Source organism: Myotis lucifugus, unplaced genomic scaffold, assembly GCF_000147115.1.
Source record: "Myotis lucifugus unplaced genomic scaffold, Myoluc2.0 scaffold_23, whole genome shotgun sequence".
Classification (NCBI taxonomy): Eukaryota; Metazoa; Chordata; class Mammalia; order Chiroptera; family Vespertilionidae; genus Myotis; species Myotis lucifugus.
The window spans coordinates 2,046,835-2,057,867 of record NW_005871071.1 but is presented as its reverse complement, the minus strand read 5'-3'; the positions used below and the strand labels follow the sequence as shown (position 1 = coordinate 2,057,867).

General features: G+C 36.4%; 1 long non-coding RNA gene across 1 annotated transcript in view; it reads left to right on the top strand.

The window, feature by feature from the left end:
- The window catches only part of LOC111825373, a 39,020-nt gene extending 30,129 nt beyond the window's left edge, over nucleotides 1-8,891 (top strand). Inside the window, exon 3 of the long non-coding RNA XR_002828532.1 lies at nucleotides 8,841-8,891. This is a non-coding gene — a long non-coding RNA (uncharacterized LOC111825373). The remainder of the gene's footprint in view (nucleotides 1-8,840) is intronic.
- Nucleotides 8,892-11,033: the final 2,142 nt, after the last annotated feature.

Genomic DNA, 11,033 nt, shown 5'->3' with positions numbered 1-11,033 from the left:
GGACCCCTCTCCCCCCGAGTGCACAAATTTTTGTGCACCGGGCCTCTAGTCCTATATATTAAGAGCTAATATGCTAATTAGACTGGATGGCAGAACAACCTTCCAGAACAACCTTCCGGAATGAACAGTGTTCCGGAATGAATAGTGGGCAGGTGGCAGGGCTGCAGGGCTGCAAGGCAGCCGGGGCTGTGAGGGCCTACCCTTGCACAAAGTTCATGCATTGGGCCTCTAGTATAGGATAATATTCTATTATATATGTGTAATTAAAAGGTATAAATAAAACATCTTCTTTACCCATTCATCTGACCTTACCAACTCTGACAAGCTTTCCTGATATCTCTGCCCCCATCCATGGGCTTGTAGTCGAAATTTCTCATTCTTAGTTTGGACACTTAGGTTGTTTTCATTTCTTGACTCTTGTCAATAATGCTGCAATAAACCTGAAAATGCATGTATCTTTTTGAGTTCGTGTTTTTTGTTTTCTTTGGATAGATACCCAGAAGTGGAATTCTGGTTCATACAGTAGTTCTATTTGTAATTTTTTGAGGAACCTCCATACTTTTTTCCATAGTAGCTGTACTAATTTACATTCCCACCTAGTGCACAAAGGTCCCCTTTTCTCCACATCCTCAACAACACTTGTTTCTTATCTTTTTGACAATAGCCATTCTGAAACATGTAAGGTGATATCTCATTGTGGTTTTGATTTATATTTCCCTGATTACTAGTGACATTGAGCATCTTTTCATGTAGCTGTTGGCCTTCTGTATGTCTTTTTTGGAAAAAAATGTCTATTCAGCTATTTTGTCCATTTTTTAAATTGGATTGTTTGTTGTTGTTTTTTGCTATTAGTTGTTCTTGATCTCAGACAAGCTTTCAATTTTTCACAACTGAGTATTTTGTGAGCTTTAGGCTTGTCATATATGACATTTATTATATTGACTTATGCTCCTTCTATACCCAATTTGTTGAGAGTTTCTATCATAAATGGATGTTGAATTTTGTCAAATGCTCTTTGATATCTATTGAGATGATCTTATTATTTTTATTCTTCATTCAATTAATGTGGGATATCACATTTACTGATTTGTGTATGTCAAACCATCCTACCATTCCAGGGACAAATCCCATTTGATCATAATGTATGATCCTTTTAATATGCTGTTGAATTCAGTATTTCTAGTATATTTCTAGTATATATCAGTATTTTCTAGTATTTTATTGAGAATTTTTGCATCTGTGTTCATCAGGGATATTGTCTTGTAGTCTTTTTTTGTAGTATCCTTATCTGACTTTGATATCAGGGTAACATTAACCTCAAGAAATGAGTCTCAGAGTGTTCTCATTGCTTTACTTCTTTGGAAGAGTTTGAGGATTGGCATTATTTTTACTTTGAATATTTGGTAAAATTCATCAGTAAAACCATCTGGTATTGAGTTTTTCTTTGTTTGGAGGTTTTTGATTACTGATTCAATCCCCTTTCTTTTTATTTGTCTGTTTAAATTTTCTATTTCTCCTTTGTTGTATGTTTCTAGGAATTTATCCATTACTTCTAGGTTGTCTAATTTGTTGGCATATATTTATTTGTAGTAGTCTCTTAAGATCCTATGTATTGTGGTATCAGTTATCATGTCTCTTTTATTTACAACTTTATATTAGGGTCCTCTCTCTTTTTCTTTGTTAGTCTAGCTAAAAAAAATTGTCAATTTTTAAAATATTTTAAAAGAAGCAATTCTTAGTTTTGCTATTCTTTTTTTTTTTTTGCTATTCTTTTTTATTGTTTTCCTGCTCTCCGTTTTATTTATTTTTGTTCTAATCTTTACTATTTTCTGACTTCTACTAATGTTGAACTCAGTTTGTTTGTTTTTATCTCCTTGAAGTGTAAAGTTAAAGTGTTTATTTGAAATAGTTCTTTTTCTTTTTGATGTATTCATTTTTTCACTATAAACTTCTTTGCTCATAGAACTGCTTTTGTTGCATCCCATAAGTTTTGTTATGTTGTGTTCCCATTTTTGTTTGTCTCAGGATTTTTTAGGTGGCATTCTTTCATTAAATTTATTTTTTTTATTTATCTTTATTGTGGAAAGTATTACAGATGTCCTCCTTTTTTTCCCTACTGATCCCCTTCAAGATATTTTTTTATTTCTGTTTGATTTCTTCTTGATCCATTGTTCAGGAGTGTGTTGTTTAATTTCCACACATTAGTGAATTTTCTAGCTTTCCTCCTGTTATTGATTTCTTGTTTATACTACTGTGGTGAGAAAAAAAAACTTGGTATGATTTCAGTCTTCTTAAATTTGTTGTCTTGTTTTGTGGCCTAACATATGCTATATCCTCGAGAATGATCTATGTGCAATTGAGAAGAATGTGTATTCTGCTATTGGATGAAACATTTTGTATGTGCCTTTTAATCCATTTTGTCTATACTGTTGTTCAAATACAGTGTTTCCTTATTAGTTCTTGGTATAATCTATCCATTGTTGATAGTGAGGTATTAAAGTCCTCAACAACTATTGTATTGCTGTTTATTTCTCCTTATAGTTCTGTTAATATTTGCTTTATAAGTTTAGGTGCTCGGATGTTGGGTGCATATTTAGAAAATTAGTGTTTTTAACTGTATGTGATGCTTTATTTTTTTAAAAAACAGAAGTATATAAAGATACAAACAATATGGCAAAATCAAATAAGTTAAAAATATGAAAATATGTTCAAAAGAAAGGAAGGTTTGAAAAATTTCATGTCCTAATGCTAAAAGCAAATCAGTTTCTCATGAAAACAAATATATGTTTAAATTAAAACCAGAAAATAATTTCTCCACTGGGTCATCATAGGCAAGATTCTATACATGGTATGCCTTAATCCAGGAGTAAATTCCAGTGTATCCAGAGAAATGGATAAATTATAAATCCCTTAAGTAGTCCTCCTTAATGTTTCTTTCATTTAAGCTTTTTAAAAAAATAATGAATAGCTCTGAATTTGAGATTAACCCCCCTGAGAAATATCTGGAATACAGCTATTCATTGTCATTAATTAAGTACAGAGCCTTATGTTTTAATAATTAGCAGAGCTAGGGGGTAGAATTGACATTTTCTAGTTAATATTAAAACATGCAAAAAGCTGCCTATATAAAGTCACCCCACCTGGTACTTGGAGTTGCACCAAAGAGATAAAATACTATGATAAGCATGAGATTGTCTTCAGAAAGTAATTTGTGTCCACTCTAAACCACAAATGGGTACCTGATTTCCTAGAGTTCTACACCATAAAGTATGACAGCCATAATTTTAGTCTAGAAAATAAATGTTAAATAGCACCACCATACTTTGCCATTAACATTTTTTTCTTTATTTTTATTGTTGACACTATTACAAATATCCCCATTCCCGTCCCCCTCCCCCGCCTTTGCCCACCTCCACCCAGCCTCCATCTCCTCTTCCCTCTGGTCATCACCACACTGTTGTCTGTGTCTGGGTTATGCATATATGTTCTTTGGCATGCCATTAAAATGTTTTTATACTAAAATACCCATAGATCATCAAGATGTACTGGTAAGTACTGTTAATTTCTTGTTATGGAACAGCCCACCTGAAACTTGCCTGCTTTTTCAATATTAGTCCAAGATGGCTAGAGTTGCAATTTATCAAGTATGAAAGTAGCATTTTAAATGACATATCCGGCAAGCAACACATATGTGAAGCTTCTAATTTTCAGAGCACAAAGGAAGTAGTATTTAAAAAATGGAATAGCCCATGTTGCAAATATTTGAGAGCTAGAGTGAGATGGCCAAGTCATTTAAAGTGAGGTTCTCCATCAGTTCTGGAACATCTTTGGCCATTATTTCCTCAAGTATTGCCTCTGCTCCATTCTCTCCTTCCATTCCCTTTGGAATTCTGATTAAATGAATATTAGCTCTGCTGGTCTCCTCCATGTTTCCTAACTTTTTTTTCTCTATTTACCATATTTTTCTAAAATACCTTCTAATTTGCTGTTGTATTTATCCACTCAACCTAACTATTCATATATTGTAACCATTTCTGTACAATATCATTGGTTCTTTTTCAAATCTGATCACTACCTTTTTGGAATATTCTGATATTTTAAGTTTGTACATCTGTTTCTTCTCCGTACCAAGGCAACATTCCCTTCGCTCAGCTGGTTATGAGAGGGTAGGTATATTTCAGGTTTCTTTTTACATCAGTGAAGAAGAGGTCATGTTACGTTCCTACCTTGGGCAGGCCCTAGGTGTCAACTTTTGATTCCTCCATGCATGAGACTGCTCAAACCAAAGCCCAAATGGGCCAAGATCAACAAGTTCCCTCAGAGTGAAAGCAGCCTCTGTGCATCAGTGCTTATGTCTCCAGATTCTAGTGTTTTTTAAGATTTTGGCTCAGAATTTCCTTACTACCTTGACACCTCTACAAAGCTTTTATAAAATATAATAATTTTTCCAATATTTTAAGGTGTTATATTTGCAGAAGGATCAAAAATAGAAATAAAATACATAACTTTAAAAGGAAGAGATGTTTTCTTTAATATGTGTGACTTCTTTTCATGTCGGAATCATGCTAGCTGCACAGAGTTGGGAAGTAGCCCCTCCTCTGCACTTTTTTGGAAGAGTTTATGAAGAATTGGTATTAATTTTCTTTCTTAAGTGTTTGGTAGAATTCACCGGGGAAGCCCTTCCAGGCCTGGAGTTTTCTTTGTGGGATAGTTTTAAGTTATACATTCAATCCTATATAATAAAAGGCTAATATGCAAATCGACCAAACGGTGGAATGACCATTCGCTATGATGCATACTGACCACCAGGGGGCAGATGCTCAATGCAGGAGCTGCCCCCTGGTGGTCAGTGCACTCCCACAGGAGGAGTACCGCTCAGCCAGAACCCGGGCTCACAGCTGGCGAGTGCAGCAGAGGTGGTAGGAGCCTCTCCCTGCCTCCAGGGCAGCGATAAGGACGCTGAGGAGTCCTGGACTGCTAGAGGTCACAGGCCGGGCTGAGAGACCCACGCCCCCCCACCCAGTGCATGAATGTCATGCACCGGGCCTCTACTATCTTTAATAAATATACATATATTTAGTTTATTCATTTCTTCTAGGATGAGCTTTGGTAGTCTCTGTCTTTCAAGGAATCTATTTCATCTAAGTTGTCAGACTTATTGGCACGAAGTTGTTCATAGTATTCATTCTATTCTTTTAACATCTTAATAATCTGTATTGATATCTCTTTTCTCATTCCAGATATTGTTAATTTGTGTCTTCTCTCCTTTTTTCTTTTGCTAATCAGTCTGGCTAGAAGTTTATTAATTTATTTTACTTAAAAAAACTTTTCATGGATTTCTACTATTGTTTTCCCTTTTCTATTTCACTGATTTCTGCTATGGTCTGTATTATTTCCTTTCTTCTGCTTATTTTGGGTTTGTCTTTCTCTTTTGCCAATTTCATATGGTAAAAGCTGATATCACTGAATTGAGACCTTCCTTCTTTTCTAACAGGCATTTTGTGCTATACATTTCTATGTATAGATTTAGCTGCATGTAATAAATTTGATTTGTTGTGTTTCCAATTTCATTCAGTGCAAAATACTTTCCTTCAGTTCAAATCCTTCTTGATTTCTTCTTTGACACATAGGTTATTTAGAAATGTGATATTTAGTTTCCAAATATTTGGATATCATTAATTTCTCATTTTTTGGCTAGTTTTTTTTAAATTAAGAGAGTTTATTTTATAAAACCATTTCAGGTTTTCAGAAAAATTGGGCAGGAAGCACAGAGTCCCCAAATAATATTTTTCTCTCTCACCCCAGTTTCCCCTATTATTAACATCATACGATACATTTGTTGCATTGTCTTCAGTTTACATTAGGGTTCATTCTGTGTTGCATAGTTCTAGAAGTTTTGACACATGCATAATGTTATGTATCCATTATTATAGTTTTCTATGGAACAGTTTCACTGGCCTAAAAATTCCCTGTACTATACCTATTGATTCCTTCCCTCTCCCCCTCCCTAAATCCTTGCCAACCACTGGTCTTTTTATTGTCTCTATAGTTTTCCCTTTCTGGAATATTGTATAGTTGGAATCAGAGAATGTGTAGTCTTTTCAGACTGGCTCATTTTCCTCAGCAATATTCGTTTAAGGTTCCTCCACGTCTTTTCATGGCTCAATAGATCATTTCTTATTATTGAATAATATTCTATTTTTCTGGATATACCACAATTTGTTTATTCATTCACCATTCATTTGGTTGCTTCTAGTTTCTGGCAACTATGATGAAAGCTGCTATAAACATTCATGTTCAGGCTTCTGTGTGGACAATTTTTTAAATCATTTGGATAAATACCTGGACACTAAGAATATGATTTATTTGTCCAGGGTCTTATAGTTAGGGAATAACAAAACTGGAGTTTGAATCCAAACAATCTGATCCAGAGCTTGTCCCCTTAACCACTGTGCTAAACTGCCTTTCAATGTGCAATATAAGACAGGTAAACATAGTAAAGGAAGATTTCACAGATGATGGGGCTTGAGTCCAGAAACTTTCAATGTGGAGTATGGTGAGATGTTTCTTGGAAAACTATAGTGTGGGATCGTGAAGATGGTTGCATAGCAATGTGAATTGCTTAATGCCACTGAGTTATAAACTTAAAAATAGTTAAAATGGTAAATGTTATGTTATGTGTATTTTACTGAAATTTTTAAAAAAAGTATAGTGTGCATGTTGGTTCATGGGTGTGGGAATAAATTAATCTAACTGAAGTTAAAGTTTTATTGAGAGAATAAAAGGCAATAAAATTGGATATGTTAATTTAGCACAAAATCAATATGAACTTTTAATTATAGTATAAGGTACTGGGGAATCATTGAAAATTTTAGATGTGATAGACATGAAACCTGGAATTTAAAAGTGTTAGATTGTGCTGTATGAGAACTTTATTGAAGTGAGGACAAGGCTAGAGACAAGAGAGCCAACTCAACTCAGCCTAGCTATGTTCATGTGTGTATTTTCTCATTTCCTCCAAAAGCAGCATTATGAGGTAGGTATTATCAACTCCATTCTATAGTCAGTGAAGCTAAGGTTGATTCAAGTTCATAGTACCACTATATAGTAAAAGTACAGTAATGTAAAACCAGATCTCTTAACTTCAAAGGCACTGGGATTCATGGATAGCACCAGTAACATGGACTTGGGAATAAATAGACCTTTGTCAGAATCCTGGCTTTGTCTTTCTACTATGTGGTTCTAGGAAGATTTTGTTTGTCTGAGCCTCAATTTTCTTGTCTTTGAAAATGTGATAAAAATATCCATCTCCTAAAGATTACATTCTATGTATATAAAGTGATAAGCCCAGTATATAGTACTCAAGAAGTGCTCAATAATTGTTCATTCACTTTCTTCCTCCTTAATTTCTGATGTTTTCCTGACATTTTTAATAGTATGCATATATATGAATCATTAAATAATGTAATTGTCTAATAATATTTAAAACTTTTTATTTGTAAATTTAGAGGGCTTTTTGCATTGAGAAATGATAAATTTCCTCACATTAGTCTCTTTCTGGATAGTAGAAAAGCACATTTTACTAATTATAGGCACAAAATGCTAAAGAAAAATTATGAACATGGTTTGGAAACTCATGTACATATTTATTTAACACCATTTCATATCTTTAAGAGAGCTTTTGGAAAGTTATTTAGAAAGCTGAAAAGTCCTTGAATACCAAGTGGTTTAACAGGAATTTTTTAATGAGTTAAGTGTAAATGAATAAAAAACACATGAATTCTATTTTCTATAAATAACACAGGGTTTTGAAAACTGAAAATGTACTTGGAAAAAATGTCTTCTGTGTATGATTGAATTAAAATTCTTAAAAAATAATGTCCCCCTTGCCAAATGAGGCAAACCCCATTTGGATTCTAGAGTACTACCAGTTAAAGTTCTCTCTGTTTAGAAAGAAAATACTGACCACAGCGTATCTTATATATTTGATTTTGTTGAAATACAATTACTTTAGGATGGTGTCCAAGCCTATATCTGATGAGACTTCTTGGCTATTTCGATTTTCACAATGGGTAGAATTAAATAATTTTCTTTTTGGACAAAAGTAAAAGCAATTGTTTTCATCAACTTAAATCATTTATATGGGAGCAACTCTAGGACTTCAGACATGAGAACAGTGGGTGGGAGCAAGGGGAGGATTGTTGGCAAAATGTGACATCACAATTTCCCAAGAAGAATAGTTTATTTTGAATTAATCAACTACATTTTCATCAAAATATCAAGACCTTTCACTAACAATGCCACGAGTATAGGTATCTCCAAATATTTTAGTTCCATTCTGCATAAGGTTTCTCTCTCTCTCTATCTATCTCTCTCTCTCTCTCTCTCTCCTCTCTCTCATTCTCCTAAGAAGATAGCTACACATTTGAGATCCAGATGAGGCAATCATCATAATTTTAATGTTATCGTTCTTCTGGATGAAACCATCTGATCCCTTCTTTTGGTATTTAGAAGTTTCTACTCATTTGAAGTAGTGGAAATATTTTAGTTCCAGTCTGCATATAGCTCTCTCTCTCTCTCTCTCTCTCTCCTCTCTCCTCTCTCCTCTCTCCTAAGATGGTAAAACTGACTACATTTTGTTAGCTGTAAAATGAATGCAGATAAAATTGCTTTGGGATAAAGCATATGTTTGCACACTGAATGAATCCTAATATATGACCAAGTAGACACTGATTAAAAGGACCAGGAGAACTGGCAGAGGGTAGACATACACATCAATGTAAGAAAGTTGAGAGTCCAGAGATAAACCCTCATACTTACAATCAATTGTTTTGCAACAGAAAAAACCAAGATGGCGGCATAGGTAAACACCGGAAATTGCTGCCTCCCACAACAAGTTCAAAAATACAACTAGAAGACAAAATGGACATCATCCAGAACCACAGGAAGGCTGGCTGAGTGGAAATTCTACAACTAGAAGGAAAGAGAAAGGCACATTGAGACTCAGAGGAGGTGCGGAAGTGCAGCGGTAAGGAGGCGCATGTGGCAAGGGCTGGCAACTGAGGACGCGACTGTCTTTTTGAATCGGGAGGGAGTCACAAGCCCCCGACTGCTCTGAACTCCAGTTCCGGGTGAGCCTCTGGGGACCCAGACTCATACGGGGAGAAACTGGACTGTCTGGCAGCGGGCAGAACTCGGAACTCGAGGGCGGCTTTCTCTCAAAGGTGCTTGCAGCAATTACCGGGACACTGAGACACGGGGCCCCTTAGGGTAGGCCTGAGGATCAGCTATAGCTGCTTGCTCCGCCCTGTTGATTCCCTGAGACCCCGCCCCATCCAAGCTGCAGCAGAGGCTTTTGCATATGAAAGGCCTGGCCCTTTGAGATCTAAAATTACCTAACAAACTGCAGCTGGGCCAGACAGACCCAGAACTTCCAAGAGAAGGCCCAAGGCACCACAGCAGCTTGCATTGCTTCACAGCTGGGCCTCATTTCGGCACCTCCAAACCCCAAACAAGGAAGGGGAATCTGCAGATCTCTCCGTAGCTCCTGCTGGGTAGCCTCAGGCAGAGGCTAAATTAGCACCTCCTTAGAGATCCAAGAGCCAGTGTACCCAGTGGTCAGAGTGGGACCATCCAGATTACAACTCCTCAGATCCATAAGGGACACACTCAAGGGGCAGACTCAGTGAGCGCCAAAGCCCCACTGAAGCAAGTCTTGCCTCATAAGGGTGTCTTCAGCACAGAAGTTCTCCCACCATAGATACAGCTGACTCTCACAGCCAATTGGCCTGGAGGTCAATTCCTCCCAGTGATACCAACAACAATCAAGGCTTAACTACAACAAGACTGTGCACACAGCCCACAAAGGGGTGCACCAAGAGTGTCCACCTCAGGTAATTGGGGAGGCTGAGCCACTGGGCCCTATAGGACACCTAGCACACAAAGCCACTCTACCAACACAGGGAAGCATAAAAAATGCGGAGACAAAGAAACAGGTCACAAATGACAGAAATGGAGGAAAGCAAACGACTGGATATAGAGTTCAAAACGACACTTTTAAGGTTTTTCAAGAACTTTCTAGAAACCGCTGATAAATTTAGTAAGACCCTCAAAAAGACTGGTGAGACCACCGATAAATGTAGTGAGAGCCTCAAGAAATCTAGTGAGACCCTCGAGGTTATGAAAAAGGACCAACTAGAAATTAAGCATACACTGACTGAAATAAAGGATATTATGCAGAGTTCCAACAGCAGACTAGAGGATCACAAGAATCAAGTCAAAGATTTGAAATACGAAGAAGCAAAAAACACCCAACCAGAAAAGCAAAATGAAAAAAGAATCCAAAAATACGAAGATAGTGTAAGGAGCCTCTGGGACAGCTTCAAGCGTACCAACATCAGAATTATAGGGGTACCAGAAGAAGAGAGAGAGCAAGATATTGAAAACCTATTTGAAGAAATAATGACAGAAAACTTCCCCTACCTGGTGAAAGAAATAGACTTACAAGTCCAGGAAGCGCAGAGAACCCCAAACAAAAGGAATCCAAAGAGGACCACACCAAGACACATCATAATTAAAATGCCAAGAGCAAAAGACAAAGAGAGAATCTTAAAAGCAGCAAGAGAAAGAAATTCAGTTACCTACAAGGGAGTACCCATACGACTGTCAGCTGATTTCTCAACAGAAACTTTGCAGGCCAGAAGGGAGTGGCAATAAATATTCAAAGTGATGAATGCCAAGAACCTACAACCAAGATTACTTTATCCAGCAAAGCTATCATTCAGAATTGAAGGTCAGATAAAGAGCTTCACAGATAAGGAAAAGCTAAAGGAGTTCATCATCACCAAACCAGTATTATATGAAATGCTGAAAGGTATCCTATAAGAAGAGGAAGAAGAAGAAAAAGGTAAAGATACAAATTATGAACAACAAATACACATCTATCAACAAGTGAATCTAAAAATCAAGTGAATAAATAATCTGATGAACAGAATAAACTGGTGATTATAATAGAATCAGGGGCATAGAAAGGG